Genomic DNA, 18,821 nt, shown 5'->3' with positions numbered 1-18,821 from the left:
AAGCACACGTGCGCATACGATCGCGGAGCGCCCTGGGGCCCGTACCGGGGAGCGTCCCGTTAGCGCGATTCTCGCGAACGAAAACAACATCGTGACGTATCGCGTAGACGAGTGATGCGTCATATGACGCACAGCGTAAGCGCACCTGGAAGCACGCGTGCGCATACGATCGCGGAACGTCTCAACGCACTTACGCCGCGCGCCCCGGGGCGCGCCCTCGAGCGCGACTACGGGCGCGCCCCGGGGCGCGTAGCGTAAGCGCGTCGGGTCATGTGACCAGAAAATAACACTTTCTATTGGTGCAGAACAGTTTTGGTTTCCAAATGAGTAAAGCCTGGGTCTTGTGATCTGAAAATAACACTTCTGATTGGTTCAGGACAGTTGTTTTTCCCAAATGAGTAAAGCCTAGGTCTTGTGACCTGAAAATAACACTTCTGATTGGTTCAGGACAGTTTTTTTTCCCAAATGATGAAAAACCCCACCTTTCTTCCTTATTCTGACTTTGTCCTTTGACGGAGGAAGACCTGTTTCATCTATAGAGACAATTCTTTTGTACTTTGAAATGGCTACTGTAGCAGCAACAGCTGGAGCATCTGCACCACCACCACCACCACCACCATCACCAAGAGGACCACCACAACAATACACTGGTGGTGAAGAAGAGGAGGAGGAGGAAGAGGAGGAGGAGGAGGGGAGAAGATGGCTGCCTGAACAAAATACTCCATACAAGCCAAAAGAACACATTGTATGGGAGTTTTTTTCACTCCCAGAGGGCAAGAAAAAAGTGAATGCGGCCAAGGTAATTTGCCTAATCTGTGGCGAACAACTCTCAAGGGGCAATCCAGACAAAAAATATTCATTTGGTAATAATACCATGATTCGACATATGACCCAGAAGCATCCTAAAAAACTATTCTCGTGCAGAGATCAGGGAACTGGCCAGTCACCTCCCCCAGTGTTCAAGGACCAGCTCCAAAAGAAAGCAACCCACTCCATCGGGACCAGATACAACGGAGACGATGCCTTGTATTCAGCCACGATTTGCAGATTTTAGAATCACATGTATTGCATGTGGCAAGCTCATCGCCTATGGTGAACAGAGCATGAAGCTCGTCGTCCTTGCTGGTGACAATCACAAATGCCCCAAAAAACAGTAATTTTTTCCGTTTCTTGTTTTTTGCTCCTGTTGAGCCATTTACAATTCCCTGTTTTTTGTTTCTCCCCATAAAAAAATACAAAAAAAATATAAAACTGTTTTGAAAAGCCAAAAAAAGTATAAAATGTAAAAAAAAATAAAAAAAATATAAAACAACAAAAAGAAGAAAAAAACAGTTCTTTTTAGAACTACCTTTCATTTATAAAAATAAACCTATATTTTTAATGAATCACTGTAAATTTTTTGTTCATAGGGTACGCGTACCGGGGCGCGCCCCCCAAAAAAATAGAAAAAAAAAATTTAATGAAGGAGTTACCATGAGGGAAGAACACAAAGAGAGTAATCTTAAGAGAAAAAGAGCTACAGGATGAACACAGAGGGATTGTTTATTACATAGTAAAAAACAGAGAAGGTGTAATAGGGTGAAAGTGAGAAAAGTAAAATGACTAAAGGAGCGAAAGAAGGGAAAAGAGAGAGGAAGAAGACTAAAGTAGAGATAGTGGGAGAATGTGAGTGGGTGTTGAAAGAAAAAGAAAGGACAGTAAAAAATTGAGAATGAAGGGTAGTGGCGTAACCGGGATAAATGAAGAACGGTGAGTGAGGGTAAGAAAAGACCAGTTAGAGTAAGTAAAGAAGGGTGAAAGAGGGTGAAAAATTGAATTAGGATAAGACATGGGGAGTGACAAAGAGAAAGGACAAAGAGAGTAAAGAAAACAGTATCTGAATGGATTTGAGTGAAACAGCAAAGAAAGATAAGTAATGCAGGGTGTATGACTTATAGGGAGTCAGTGGCTGTAGGTCGGGGTGTGGGTGTGTATGGTGTGTCTGTGGGTATGGGTGTGTGGGGTGTTTTGGTGTGGGTGGAGGTGAGGGTGTGTGAAGTATGTGTGAGGAGTGTATGGGTGTGGGGTGTATATGTGTGCGATGAGTGTGTGTGTATGGAATGTGTGTGTGTATGTGAAGAGTGTGTGTGGGGGGATTTTTTGTGTGTATGAGGTGTGTGTGTGGTGTGTGTGGGGGGTGTATGTTAGAGGTGTGTGTATGTGTTGAGAGGGGGATGAGGTGTGTGTGTAGGAGTAAGATAAATAATTGAGAAAAACAAAATGAGTGAAGAAGCAAAGGAAGGGAACAGAGGGTAAGTGAAGTAAAGAATAGGGATTGAAAGAAGTTGAATATGAGAGGGGAAATAGGGAAATTGGAGTAAACATGGAGAATAAGAATAAGTGTGGTAAGCAGAATAAAGACACAGGAGTGAGGTTGGTTGAGAAAATTTTAGTAAGCTTAAAGCAAAGGGTGATGACAAAGTACATTTCTTTAGTCATACTTACCATATAATAAATGTAACTTTAATTTTTTTTTTACTGCACTTTGTATCTGTGAAAGAGAGAAGAAAAAATAAGTTATAATTAGTAAAATGTGTATTTTAAATTAAAATATACAAATGAAGAGGTTAAAAATCATAACAGTGTATCTAGAAATAAAGTAAGAGTGAAGGACACAGAAAGGGAAATAAAGTAAGGTAGAAGGATAAAAAGAGAAAAAAGAAATAGAATGAGAGCAAATTACTAAAAGTAAGGCATATAGATTCACTAACAGAGAGGAAGAGAAGAACAGAGAAACGAACTGAAGGTAAGAAAGATACTAAAACAATGAGACTTAGCAAAACTAAATCAGGAAACAGTAGTAAGTAAAAACATAATGACTGAGACGGAAAAGATAATCAAAAGTGAACATAACACAAGGAGAGTGAGGCACTGAGGACATAGAAGTAGTGAACGGAAAATAGAGAGAAAAGGTCAAAAGTAAGGAGCAAACAAAGATAAGCGAGGGAGAGTGGGTGATTTATAGTGATAGAGTGCGATAATACTGCTGAGTGAGTAAACAGGAATTACTAAAAGAGCAAAGGAGGAAAATACAGAAAAGGGAAGTAAAGCAGAGAGACTGAAAGCTGAAAACTTTTGCAAGGGAGAGAGGGGATGCAGACAGTTGAAATGAGAATGAGGGCTTGTCAAAGAAGTGGAGTAAAGGAACAGGGGTTACAGAGATTGAGAGAAAGACATTATAAGTGAGTAAAAAGAGCTGAAAGAGGATGGAAAAAGGAAACTGAGTGTCAGAGAATGGGAATACAATTTAATTTACACAATCCAAAGTATAGAATAACTTGTACAACATGTTACATAGTTTATTTTTGCTGTTCTCAGAATAGATTGAATTTCACTTAAAACAGTGAGTTCAAATTACTCATCATATGACAGCGGGAAAAAAACACAATCTAAAAGATTGTGTTTTAAAAAAAAACCTTAGATACTGACAAATAACAAATGTACACTAATCTTTGATTGACTTACTTTTCCTTGAGGCCAAATAGTATATCATAGAGGTCCTTTTCTCGTTGCAAAGTACTTTGCTGTTCAGTAAAAAATCAATTTCATCGACTTTCTAGAAGAAAAGCTCCAAGAACATCTTAAATATTTTCATTATTTTCATATATTCCTTTTTTTCAGTCATGACTCTTTACTCATTCCTGTACCTTTCCTGTTGGCCAAATAGTGTCAGATGTATGAGTATATTTTCAAATTAATTCCAAGAAACTCTGAAATTACCTTTTTTCCGACGTTCTGAAAGAAAAGCTCTACAACATTTTCACAATATTTAACTATTTGTAAAACCATCTCTGACTCACTCATGTTCATCATTTTCTATAATACTAATATTACTTACTATGAGATCCACTTACAGTACCTATATGACAAGTCAATTTTTTATATTACCTGGATCACTTTTACTCAGAATATATTTTTAAACAGCAAAATAACCTTTATTAACTGCTCCCGTCTTCATAGGCCAATTACCTTTACCTAAATATTGGTTGTAAAAACACTAGGTATGAATTTTTTAAGCCAAAAGGCAAACGTTGTTTGAAAGTCAAATGAGTGTCGTTACATTGGGTCCAACCTTTACAACTTTTTAAATAGCATGTGTAATGCCCTGATGTTGTAGAAGGACCTTCATGAAAAATAATAGCTGCAGTTGCAAAGGTTCTTCCTGATATCGATAACTGTGAAGCCACTAAATTTTTAATAGAAGTTGTCAATTTAGTTCCATCAGGTCTACATCGTTGGAACATTAAAATGACATACTGACCATAATTTTGTAGAAATAATGTGGTCAGCATTGTAGACTTACATTGGGGACACACCATATTGTGACCTGCTGCTTTAACTAGAATATTAAAAGGCACTGATTTGCAGTCTGGTAAAATCAAATATATAAATCTTTCAGTGTCTATTCTAGTAGTACTTGATAAAGTACAGTTGTCGCAGTCATGCTGCCATTGATAAGAAAGGCTAAAAAGATTTTTTATATTTACACCTTCATCTTCCAATACATCAAACATATACATTAAAAATTCCTGACAATCCTGCTGAATATTCTGTGAAAATTGATTTTGACCAGTACATATGTCTAGAAGATTTCGAATTTCTGAAACACTTTCTATTTTTGCTCTATCACTGGTACATTTCTCAAACACGGAATTCAACAAACAACAAAATCTTTGATCCGGATTTTCAACAATCTGTTCTTGAATATTTTGCAGAAAAAAAACATTAACCACTACATTAGCATAGCAGTTGACACCAGACCTGTTTTCAAACTGAATCCAACAACATCTTCAACAGAATCCTTTTTCCTTCTGCTTACAATTACAGTTTTGTCTACTTTTTGTCTTTTTGCTACTACCTCACTGCAATTACTCTCATTTCTTCTTTTTCGGCCTACCACACGTTTTTCAATCAGAGGATATTGAGGCAAATGTGGAGCATACTCTCTTCTTAACCTATTGTATTCTTTAACACAATGTAGATCTGCACAAATCTTTGTTTCATCACACTCAATCAAGTACAATCCTGATAAAGTTCTGACTCGTGATAATGCCACATATGCCATACCCTCTTTAAACACAAAACTTCCAATGTTCACCAAAGCGCTATCTACACTTAAACCTTGAGACTTATGAATTGTCACCGCATATGCCAAACAAATAGGAAACTGTTTTTGGCGAACATATAAGTCTTTCACAAGCAAAAATCTAGCTGAACAACGACAAATTTGTTCTATTTCATCAATGCCATCAAATTTAATTTTTTAAAATTTCAATTCCATCTCTATATCTGTAATTCGCAAAACCAACAACATGACCCATTGCTCCATTTACCAAACCTCTTTCAACATTTAAATTCCTTCTCAAAATGATACGACAATTTAAACACACATTCAGAGTCTTTTCAAAACCAGCAGTTTTAGATATAGTCTTCTCTAATTAATCCAATTTTGATTTCAAATTTTCAGACAAAATAATTGTTGCTCCCATATGCTCTATTTTATCTGTAGCTTCCAGTTTCACTATCTCTTCATTTTCTAACTTTAACATTTTGTTGTTGAACATGGAACATTCTTTCAGAGTTGGCATCAAACATATGCCATATTTCTTCTCGTTAATTTTCTTAAAAATATTCTCTGGAAGAATGTTTTCATTTGGATACAAATTTGAAATTTATCGTCCATGTAAAGCGTCTTTCCCTTGCTGACTTACTTTTCCGATTCTTACATCTTGTAAAATATTTTTATAATCTTCATCCTTTGCCTGCCGCATATTTTGAAGCAGTTCTGCATATTTAAAGTTTAACCATATATTAACGTTTCCAATGCTTCCTAGGCACTTCCTGGTATCTTCATGCGTGAGCATTTTGAACACAGGTTGTCCTTTCACTGGAGTCAACTGCAGTAGATCTCCAAAAACAATAATGTGTTTTCCTCCAAATAAGACATCATAGTCTGTTCTAAGAATGTCTTGCATTCTCAAATGCACAAAAGCAAGCATTATATTTGACACCATGCTTACTTCATCAATGATAAGAAGTTTCATTTTCTTCAGGACTCTCGAAACTTCGGAACACGCATCTCCAGATAGCTTGTGATATTGCAATTTGTTATCATGCTCCACTGGCAGCATCAGTGAACGATGTAAAGTAATCCCTTTAATGTTATGTGCAGCCAGCCCAGTTGGAGCGGTAACAACACAAGACAGCGGTGATTCAGTCCTTTTCTGCAGATAAGTTGCAATTGCTTTAATCAGAAAACTTTTTCCAATTCCCGCTATTCCACTCACGTACAGTTGGACAGGCTTAAATGATGTACATGAGCACTCTTTTTTCTCATGACTGAATCCATGTTCAACCTGTTCTGTGACTTCATCATATATCTGTTTCTGCTCAAGGTTTAGTTGTTTCACCAAATCTTCTAAGTTAACTACATCATCTTGAGCTTGTTCCATAGCTCTTTCCACCTCATCCATGGCAGTAGCAGCTTCATTTTGTATAATTGGTCCTCCAAGTGGATCCTGACTCAATGAAGCAGAACTCTGACTGTCTTGAGAACTGTCTCTAGCAATCTCTGCAGCAATTGTGGCTTCTTGCTCTATTTCTTCGTTCAACATTTGCAGATAATTTGGAAAAACAGGGCATTCTATGGTATCCTTGATTGCATTAAAAGAATCTTCGTAACACAGAAAATCTCCAAGTAGTTCCTCTTCTGTACGCCATGGCTTAAAGAGTTGCAAAAGAGCTAAATAGTAAAATTCCCTTTTCTCTGGATTTTCGCAACTCAATTTTCGATGATTAATCAAATGGTCTTTTTTCTGTCTCACTAGACATCCTTCACACCAAATGATAGCATATATTCCATTGTTAATATCTTCTCTGATGGTTCTCTTATAAATATAGTTTTGCAGAACTTCATACAAACAACTGTTCTCAAGATGACTACTTCTATTTGGATAGTATGTATCCAACATGTTTGTCTTCAAAATATCTGTACTTTCTGGTTCTTTCTCTGCCAAATACTCTATTTCTTGTACAGATTTCAAAACTTGGTTTCGTGTTGCAGCAAGACCTAGACTCACCCAAATGATGGTTCTAGATTTGGCATAGAGACTTGCTGACGACAATCGATCAGAACATTCATATGCTCCAATTTCTCGATGCGACAACATCTTCAGACTGTAACTGTATAATTTCTTGCTTAGACTCTTTTCATGTGAAATGTCCTCCCACATTTCCTTCAGTTCTGTCTTTTCTTTTTTTGTGATGTAAGACGTCACATATCGAGCCACAGCAATTGAGTTGTCAGCAACGAACTGAATATCCATGTTAGCATTCCACATGGACAAAATCACTGGGTTGTAGTCGTTGATGTACTTGGACTCTTCGTTTCTTTTTAAATATGGGTGAATGAGTGCGTATATGTGTGTGTTAGTGAGTGAATGACTGTCTCACTAGTGTCTTTATCAGTAACTACATGTTTTAATCTAGTATATGTGAATATTGATGTATATAAGTGAGTATATGTGAGAGTGAGGGATTGTAAGAGTTCCTGTTTAAATTAGTATGTGTTTCTATAAGTGATTGTTTACGAGAGTAAGTATGTGTAAGTTTCCTTAGAAGTAATGTGGTAGTGTGTGTATAGCTGTATATGCAAATCAATGGATGTTCAATAGTTTATTTGCCTGTGTGAGTATGTGTGAGAGTATCTTTTGGATGACTGTCGGTGTGTAACAGGATGTATAGGTGTATCACTACATATGATGAGTGAGTATATGTATGAGTGACTATATAGACCTGTTAGTGAATGAGTGGATGTGTATATAGATGGTGGAATTATTGAATTGGTTGTTGTAAGTGGTATGGGTATCTCCATTTTTTTGAAAATTTTAGTTTCTATTTTTCAATATGTGTTTCAAGGGTTACATTACAGTGAAAGGAGGTCTGTCACTCTGTCACAAGGATGGTGTCATCAGTGATGTCATGAGTGATGTCACTGACCATGTCATGAGTGATGTAATATGTGACGTCATCAGCAGTGCATTGCACGCGCAAGTTATAGTGAGTCCAACTAACTATAACGTGGGAATTTCAATGGTTTTATGCGAGTAAAACTTCCAGCTAACTATAACTGGTGTAAAATCTATGGTTTTTTTCAGTGAATTTAATAGGTTTTTTAAATGCTAATTCCTAACTATAACTGGTGTGGAACCTATGGTTTTGTCAGTGAATTTCAATGGTTTTTTAATAGCAAATCTATATATCTGTACCTGCCAGCATCAGCTGGAAAAACACTGATTACCACCTTGGTGTTTTCCAAGCTTGATTACGGAAATGCCCTCTTTCTCAACACGCACAAATATATTCTGAACAAGCTTCAATCCGTTCAAAATATGGCAGCCAGAGTCCTCCTCAACATTCCAAGGCGCCAGTCCACCTCGGCAGCTATACGCCATCTTCATTGGCTAAGAGTGGAGAGCAGGATTAAATTTAAGGCATTATGTATTGCCTATAAGGCCATACATCATACCGGCCCGAAATTTCTAAGAGAGGCATTTCAGCCATATACCCCTATAAGGAACCTAAGATCAGCAGCCAGTTGTCTACTAGCTGTTCCCCGAACAAGAACCGCCACCTGGGGAGACAGACGCTTCTTAGTAGCAACTCCTAGATTGTGGAACTCTCTACCCTCACACATCAAAACTGCTCCTACTCTCATCTGTTTTCGTAGGGCATTGAAGACTTGGCTCTTCAACCAATAGGTTTGTGTTTACCACTGTATCTTAAAGTATCATACTGCGCCTAGACACCCTTGGGTAGTAGCTGCGCATTAAAAATTCCATAAATAAATAAATAAATAAATATAGGTATAAAAAAGAATACATTTTAAAACGAATTTTATATTGTATAATTATGTCAATTTAAAAAAAAAAAAAATTATTTTTAACTTGGGGCGCGCACCGGGGAGCGTCCCGTAAGCGCTATTCTCGCGAACGAAAACAATATCGTGACGTATTGCCCGGGGGCCCGGAAGCACACGTGCGCATACGATCGCGGCGCGCCCTGGGGCCCGTACCGGGGAGCGTCCCGTTAGCGCTATTCTCGCGAACGAAAACAACATCGTGACGTATCGCGTAGACGAGTGATGCGTCATATGACGCACAGCGTAAGCGCACCTGGAAGCACGCGTGCGCATACGATCGCGGAACGTCTCGACGCGCTTACGCCGCGCGCCCTGGGGCGCGCCCTCGAGCGCGACTACGGGCGCGCCCCGGGGCGCGTAGCGTAAGCGCGTCGGGTCATGTGACCAGAAAATAACACTTTCTATTGGTGCAGAACAGTTTTGGTTTCCAAATGAGTAAAGCCTGGGTCTTGTGATCTGAAAATAACACTTCTGATTGGTTCAGGACAGTTGTTTTTCCCAAATGAGTAAAGCCTAGGTCTTGTGACCTGAAAATAACACTTCTGATTGGTTCAGGACAGTTTTTTTTCCCAAATGATGAAAAACCCCACCTTTCTTCCTTATTCTGACTTTGTCCTTTGACTGAGGAAGACCTGTTTCATCTATAGAGACAATTCTTTTGTACTTTGAAATGGCTACTGTAGCAGCAACAGCTGGAGCATCTGCACCACCACCACCACCACCACCACCATCACCAAGAGGACCACCACAACAATACACTGGTGGTGAAGAAGAGGAGGAGGAGGAAGAGGAGGAGGAGGGGAGAAGATGGCTGCCTGAACAAAATACCCCATACAAGCCAAAAGAACACATTGTATGGGAGTTTTTTTCACTCCCAGAGGGCAAGAAAAAAGTGAATGCGGCCAAGGTAACTTGCCTAATCTGTGGCGAACAACTCTCAAGGGGCAATCCAGACAAAAAATATTCATTTGGTAATAATACCATGATTCGATATACGACCCGGAAGCATCCTAAAAAACTATTCTCGTGCAGAGATCAGGGAACTGGCCAGTCACCTCCCCCAGTGTTCAAGGACCAGCTCCAAAAGAAAGCAACCCACTCCATCGGGACCAGATACAACAGAGATGATGACTTGTATTCAGCCACGATTTGCAGATTTTAGAATCACATGTATTGCATGTGGCAAGCTCATCGCCTATGGTGAACAGAGCATGAAGCTCGTCGTCCTTGCTTGTGACAATCACAAATGCCCCTAAAAACAGTAATTTTTTCCGTTTCTTGTTTTTTGCTCCTGTTGAGCCATTTACAATTCCCTGTTTTTTGTTTCTCCCCATAAAAAATACAAAAAAAATATAAAACTGTTTTGAAAAGCCAAAAAAAGTACAAAATGTAAAAAAAAAATTAAAAAAATGTAAAACAACAAAAAGAAGAAAAAAACAGTTCTTTTAGAACTACCTTTCATTTATAAAAATAAACCTATATTTTTAATGAATCACTGTAAATTTTTTGTTCTTAGGGTACGCGTACCGGGGCGCGCCCCCCAAAAAAATAGAAAAAAAAAATTTAATGAAGGAGTTACCATGAGGGAAGAACACAAAGAGAGTAATGTTAAGAGAAAAAGAGCTACAGGATGAACACAGAGGGATTGTTTATTACATAGTAAAAAACAGAGAATGTGTAATAGGGTGAAAGTGAGAAAAGTAAAATGACTAAAGGAGCGAAAGAAGGGAAAAGAGAGAGGAAGAAGACTAAAGTAGAGATAGTGGGAGAATGTGAGTGGGTGTTGAAAGAAAAAGAAAGGACAGTAAAAAATTGAGAATGAAGGGTAGTGGCGTAACCGGGATAAATGAAGAACGGTAAGTGAGGGTAAGAAAAGACCAGTTAGTGTAAGTAAAGAAGGGTGAAAGAGGGTAAAAAATTGAATTAGGATAAGACATGGGGAGTGACAAAGAGAAAGGACAAAGAGAGTAAAGAAAACAGTATCTGAATGGATTTGAGTGAAACAGCAAAGAAAGATAAGTAATGCAGGGTGTATGACTTATAGGGAGTCAGTGGCTGTAGGTCGGGGTGTGGGTGTGTATGGTGTGTCTGTGGGTATGGGTGTGTGGGGTGTTTTGGTGTGGGTGGAGGTGAGGGTGTGTGAAGTATGTGTGAGGAGTGTATGGGTGTGGGGTGTATATGTGTGCGATGTATGTGTGTGTATGGAATGTGTGTGTGTATGTGAAGAGTGTGTGTGGGGGGATTTTTTGTGTGTATGAGGTGTGTGTGTGGTGTGTGTGGGTGGTGTATGTTAGAGGTGTGTGTAAGTGTTGAGAGGGGGATGAGGTGTGTGTGTAGGAGTAAGATAAATATTTAAGAAAAACAAAATGAGTGAAGAAGCAAAGGAAGGGAACAGAGGGTAAGTGAAGTAAAGAATAGGGATTGAAAGAAGTTGAATATGAGAGGGGAAATAGGGAAATTGGAGTAAACATGGAGAATAAGAATAAGTGTGGTAAGCAGAATAAAGACACAGGAGTGAGGTTGGCTGAGAAAATTTTAGTAAGCTTAAATCAAAGGGTGATGACAAAGTACATTTCTTTAGTCATACTTACCATATAATAAATGCAACTTTAATTATTTTTTACTGCACTTTGTATCTGTGAAAGAGAGAAGAAAAAATAAGTTATAATTAGTAAAATGTGTATTTTAAATTAAAATATACAAATGAAGAGGTTAAAAATCATAACAGTGTATCTAGAAATAAAGTAAGAGTGAAGGACACAGAAAGGGAAATAAAGTAAGGTAGAAGGATAAAAAGAGAAAAAGAAATAGAATGAGAGCAAATTACTAAAAGTAAGGCACATAGATTCACTAACAGAGAGGAAGAGAAGAACAGAGAAATGAACTGAAGGTAAGAAAGATACTAAAACAATGAGACTTAGCAAAACTAAATCAGGAAACAGTAGTAAGTAAAAACATAATGACTGAGACGGAAAAGATAATCAAAAGTGAACATAACACAAGGAGAGTGAGGCACTGAGGACATAGAAGTAGTGAACGGAAAATAGAGAGAAAAGGTCAAAAGTAAGGAGCAAACAAAGATAAGCGAGGGAGAGTGGGTGATTTATAGTGATAGAGTGCGATAATACTGCTGAGTGAGTAAACAGGAATTACTAAAAGAGCAAAGGAGGAAAATACGGAAAAGGGAAGTAAAGCAGAGAGACTGAAAGCTGAAAACTTTTGCAAGGGAGAGAGGGGATGCAGACAGTTGAAATGAGAATGAGGGCTTGTCAAAGAAGTGGAGTAAAGGAACAGGGGTTACAGAGATTGAGAGAAAGACATTATAAGTGAGTAAAAAGAGCTGAAAGAGGATGGAAAAAGGAAACTGAGTGTCAGAGAATGGGAATACAATTTAATTTACACAATCCAAAGTATAGAATAACTTGTACAACATGTTACATAGTTTATTTTTGCTGTTCTCAGAATAGATTGAATTTCACTTAAAACAGTGAGTTCAAATTACTCATCATATGACAGCGGGAAAAAAAACACAATCTAAAAGATTGTGTTTTAAAAAAAAACCTTAGATACTGACGAATAACAAATGTGCACTAATCTTTGATTGACTTACTTTTCCTTGAGGCCAAATAGTATATCATAGAGGTCCTTTTCTCGTTGCAAAGTACTTTGCTGTTCAGTAAAAAATCAATTTCATCGACTTTCTAGAAGAAAAGCTCCAAGAACATCTTAAATATTTTCATTATTTTCATATATTCCTTTTTTTCCGTCATGACTCTTTACTCATTCCTGTACCTTTCCTGTTGGCCAAATAGTGTCAGATGTATGAGTATATTTTCAAATTAATTCCAAGAAACTCTGAAATTACCTTTTTTCCGACGTTCTGAAAGAAAGGCTCTACAACATTTTCACAATATTTAACTATTTGTAAAACCATCTCTGACTCACTCATGTTCATCATTTTCTATAATACTAATATTACTTACTATGAGATCCACTTACAGTACCTATATGACAAGTCAATTTTTTATATTACCTGGATCACTTTTACTCAGAATATATTTTTAAACAGCAAAATAACCTTTATTAACTGCTCCCGTCTTCATAGGCCAATTACCTTTACCTAAATATTGGTTGTAAAAACACTAGGTATGAATTTTTTAAGCCAAAAGGCAAACGTTGTTTGAAAGTCAAATGAGTGTCGTTACATTGGGTCCAACCTTTACAACTTTTTAAATAGCATGTGTAATGCCCTGATGTTGTAGAAGGACCTTCATGAAAAATAATAGCTGCAGTTGCAAAGGTTCTTCCTGATATCGATAACTGTGAAGCCACGAAATTTTTAATAGAAGTTGTCAATTTAGTTCCATCAGGTCTACATCGTTGGAACATTAAAATGACATACTGACCATAATTTTGTAGAAATAATGTGGACAGCATTGTAGACTTACATTGGGGACACACCATATTGTGACCTGCTGCTTTAACTAGATTATTAAAAGGCACTGATTTGCAGTCTGGTAAAGTCAAATATATAAATCTTTCAGTGTCTATTCTAGTAGTACTTGATAAAGTACAGTTGTCGCAGTCATGCTGCAATTGATAAGAAAGGCTAAAAAGATTTTTTATATCTACACCTTCATCTTCCAATACATCAAACATATACATTAAAAATTCCTGACAATCCTGCTGAATATTCTGTGAAAATTGATTTTGACCAGTACATATGTCTAGAAGATTTCGAATTTCTGAAACACTTTCTATTTTTGCTCTATCACTGGTACATTTCTCAAACACGGAATTCAACAAACAACAGAATCTTTGATCCCGATTTTCAACAATCTGTTCTTGAATATTTTGCAGAAAAAAACATTAACCACTACATTAGCATAGCAGTTGACACCAGACCTGTTTTCAAACTGAAATCCAACAACATCTTCAACAGAATCCTTTTTCCTTCTGCTTACAATTACAGTTTTGTCTACTTTTTGTCTTTTTGCTACTACCTCACTGCAATTACTCTCATTTCTTCTTTTTCAGCCTACCACACGTTTTTCAATCAGAGGATATTGAGGCAAATGTGGAGCATACTCTCTTCTTAACCTATTGTATTCTTTAACACAATGTAGATCTGCACAAATCTTTGTTTCATCACACTCAATCAAGTACAATCCTGATAAAGTTCTGACTCGTGATAATGCCACATATGCCATACCCTCTTTAAACACAAAACTTCCAATGTTCACCAAAGCGCTATCTACACTTAAACCTTGAGACTTATGAATTGTCACCGCATATGCCAAACAAATAGGAAACTGTTTTCGGCGAACATATAAGTCTTTCACAAGCAAAAATCTAGCTGAACAACGACAAATTTGTTCTATTTCATCAATGCCATCAAATTTAATTTTTAAAATTTCAATTCCATCTCTATATTTGTAATTCACAAAACCAACAACATGACCCATTGCTCCATTTACCAAACCTCTTTCAACATTTAAATTCCTTCTCAAAATGATACGACAATTTAAACACACATTCAGAGTCTTTTCAAAACCAGCAGTTTTAGATATAGTCTTCTCTAATTAATCCAATTTTGATTTCAAATTTTCAGACAAAATAATTGTTGCTCCCATATGCTCTATTATATCTGTAGCTTCCAGTTTCACTATCTCTTCATTTTCTAACTTTAACATTTTGTTGTTGAACATGGAACATTCTTTCAGAGTTGGCATCAAACATATGCCATATTTCTTCTCGTTAATTTTCTTAAAAATATTCTCTGGAAGAATGTTTTCATTTGGGTACAAATTTGAAATGTATCGTCCATGTAAAGCTTTTTTCCCTTGCTGACTTACTTTTCCGATTCTTACATCTTGTAAAATATTTTTATAATCTTCATCCTTTGCCTGCCGCATATTTTGAAGCAGTTCTGCATATTTGAAGTTTAATCATATATTAACGTTTCCAATGCTTCCTAGGCACTTCCTGGTATCTTCATGCGTGAGCATTTTGAACACAGGTTGTCCTTTCACTGGAGTCAACTGCAGTAGATCTCCAAAAACAATAATGTGTTTTCCTCCAAATAAGACATCATAGTCTGTTCTAAGAATGTCTTGCATTCTCAAATGCACAAAAGCAAGCATTATATTTGACACCATGCTTACTTCATCAATGATAAGAAGTTTCATTTTCTTCAGGACTCTCGAAACTTCGGAACACGTATCTCCAGATAGCTTGTGATATTGCAATTTGTTATCATGCTCCACTGGCAGCATCAGTAAACGATGTAAAGTAATCCCTTTAATGTTATGTGCAGCCAGCCCAGTTGGAGCGGTAACAACACAAGACAGCGGTGATTCAGTCCTTTTCTGCAGATAAGTTGCAATTGCTTTAATCAGAAAACTTTTTCCAATTCCCGCTATTCCACTCACGTACAGTTGGACAGGCTTAAATGATGTACATGAGCACTCTTTTTTCTCATGACTGAATCCATGTTCAACCTGTTCTGTGACTTCATCATATATCTGTTTCTGCTCAAGGTTTAGTTGTTTCACCAAATCTTCTAAGTTAACTACATCATCTTGAGCTTGTTCCATAGCTCTTTCCACCTCATCCATGGCAGTAGCAGCTTCATTTTGTATAATTGGTCCTCCAAGTGGATCCTGACTCAATGAAGCAGAACTCTGACTGTCTTGAGAACTGTCTCTAGCAATCTCTGCAGCAATTGTGGCTTCTTGCTCTATTTCTTCGTTCAACATTTGCAGATAATTTGGAAAAACAGGGCATTCTATGGTATCCTTGATTGCATTAAAAGAATCTTCGTAACACAGAAAATCTCCAAGTAGTTCCTCTTCTGTACGCCATGGCTTAAAGAGTTGCAAAAGAGCAAAATAGTAAAATTCCCTTTTCTCTGGATTTTCGCAACTCAATTTTCGATGATTAATCAAATGGCCTTTTTTCTGTCTCACTAGACATCCTTCACACCCAATGATAGCATATTTTCCATTGTTAATATCTTCTCTGATGGTTCTCTTATAAATATAGTTTTGCAGAACTTCATACAAACAACTGTTCTCAAGATGACTACTTCTGTTTGGATAGTATGTATCCAACATGTTTGTCTTCAAAATATCTGTACTTTCTGGTTCTTTCTCCGCCAAATACTCTATTTCTTGTACAGATTTCAAAACTCGGTTTCGTGTTGCAGCAAGACCTAGACTCACCCAAATGATGGTTTTAGATTTGGCATAGAGACTTGCTGACGACAATCGATCAGAACATTCATATGCTCCAATTTCTCGATGCGACAACATCTTCAGACTGTAACTGTATAATTTCTTGCTTAGACTCTTTTCATGTGAAATGTCCTCCCACATTTCCTTCAGTTCTGTCTTTTCTTTTTTTGTGATGTAAGACGTCACATATCGAGCCACAGCAATAGAGTTGTCAGCAACGAACTGAATAGCCATGTTAGCATTCCACATGGACAAAATCACTGGGTTGTAGTCGTTGATGTACTTGGACTCTTCGTTTCTTTTTAAATTGTATGTATTTTTTGGTGATTTCCTCGTCACAGTATGTCGCAGAGAAGACATCAAATTATTTACTCTTCCTTTAGAAATCACTGGTCGTGGAAAGCTGAAACGACATTTTGTGTAGAACTTGTCCTTGTTTCTGAATTTTCGACAACAGTACTTTCCAATGATGGGATTGAAAGCGTAAAACTTGTTGCCTTAAACTGTTTTCCTCTGTAGTTTTCGGAACAGCACATGTTGAATACTCTTCAATGAAACTCATCACTGTTTCATCTGAATCTGTTCCAAATGTGGGTGCATCTTTAATCCACAACAACATATGTATGTGAGGAGCACCTCTTGCTTGATACTCCTTTCTCCAAAAGAAATCCAAAACCTCCCCAAGGGGAGGATTTTTTTTGTTGGTAATAAAAGACATCATAGCTTCAAATCTATGATTGAAATATCTGCATACATTCACTGGATCCAAAGAACACAGTTCTCCAGGTGTTTTGAATTCTATATTTTGTATATTTGCATTTGCCTCTCGTAGAAATTGAAGTAAGTCGTCCCATGCATACTCGGCACAGCTAAGAGTGAGGAACCATGTAGGATTTCCTACGTTTCTTAGCATACTTTTCAATTCCCCATGACGACGGTACCAATACTCATTTGTACCACGCTGACATGCCATGAGATTGATTAGATGAGATTCCAAAATATTATCTTGCAGATTCACTTTCTCCATAAAGTCCCTCGCCGAAACATTTTGCAGATGTGCTTCACTTTTCAGTATATGGTTTACTGCATAAGAAAGCCCAGACAAGTCACTTTCATACAGTAGATGAAACAAATAGGGAATGCATTGACGAAACCTTGGATCTTCAGCATATAATCTTACAGTTCAATATTCAGATGCAGGAATTTGAAGTGGACGATCGTCATATCGTCCACCTCGACCTGTTGGAAATAGCTGTGGAAAACAACGAGCTTCCAAACTTTCTTCCCATACACTAATGGGACTTCCTTTTGCTGCTTTCATTTAAAACAATTCAATTGCATTCCCCATTACTTCTTTGTAATGCAAAGGATGAACAGTATAATGTTCATATATTTCTTCACTTCTAGACACATCAACTTTTTCAATTTGTCCGCCTGAACAATCACTGTCTTCATCTGCAGCTGTTTCCTCTGCTGCAACACATACATCTTTGTAATACTCATTGTTTTTGACTAAATACAACGTAGCCTTTTTGACTTTCCTAACATCCACTAAATCTTGCCAGATTTTCTTACTCTTTGTCGGAACCCCATTAACTAGAATAACTAAAGGTTCCTCTTCTACTTTTTCTATACCAATTGTATCAATATTTTTTTGAAATCAAGATGCAAATAAACAACTCTTCCCTTTAATCCTCTCTGCAAATCTGTAGGAGGCAATTTCCCTATCTTAGGCTCCATGCGAACAATTGCCTGAAAAGGGTGGACACATTGAATCAAAATAGACTCATATGTATTTAAATCCATCAATTCACGGGGAATGTCTACCAACTCCAGATTATTATGAACAGCTCTAGCAGGTATTCTGTTTTGATTTAATTTATCATAACAATATTTACAAATACGCTGATCAGAACTCAAATCAAACCAATTCTCCACCCACAAATAAGTTGCAAAATCCTTCCACTCATAATTATTCATCTTTTCACTTTTTACGTATAAATCAACTAATCTAGTTTGATGCTTATAATGACTTTGTCGACAACACACACAAGTAAAATTCGGCCTTTCACTTGATTTCACCTTAAACCTGGTAATTTCCTGCTCAAACTTTTCTGTACTTGAAATCTGTACATTGTCTTCCACATTACCTTGAATTGCTGTGTCAATTTCTACACTATCCTCTTTTTCACCAAAATAACAAATCGCAATTTCTTCACAAATCTTCTTCACATCTAATTCAGTTCCATGCAAAAGAGCACTGTTTAATTGTTTAAGCTTAAGTGCTGGACTTTTTGCATAATACAACATTCTCACTAATTTCCTCATTTTGGTATGATGCACTGCTAACATCCTAAAATGATGAAAAACACTCTGACAGACTTTTCTAGAAAGACAAGCCAGTGAATGCCCTTGCAAACCTGTGTTTTCTCTCACTCTGCAAGGATCTAAGTCTTGCAACAACTTCACTTTCAGCTTTAGACTTTTGTTACTATATATACGTAAGAAATTACAAAACAAATCAATTGATTCCTGTCGCACACTACAAATACGACAACACTTCCAAGTGTACACTGGACCCTTAGTACGTCTCCCTAAAACTTCATCAGTTAACACCTCTTCTGGTT

The sequence above is a fragment of the Lissotriton helveticus genome, chromosome 4_2 (genome assembly GCF_964261635.1).
Source record: "Lissotriton helveticus chromosome 4_2, aLisHel1.1, whole genome shotgun sequence".
Lineage (NCBI taxonomy): Eukaryota > Metazoa > Chordata > Amphibia > Caudata > Salamandridae > Lissotriton > Lissotriton helveticus.
Note: the sequence above shows the minus strand (reverse complement) of the source record.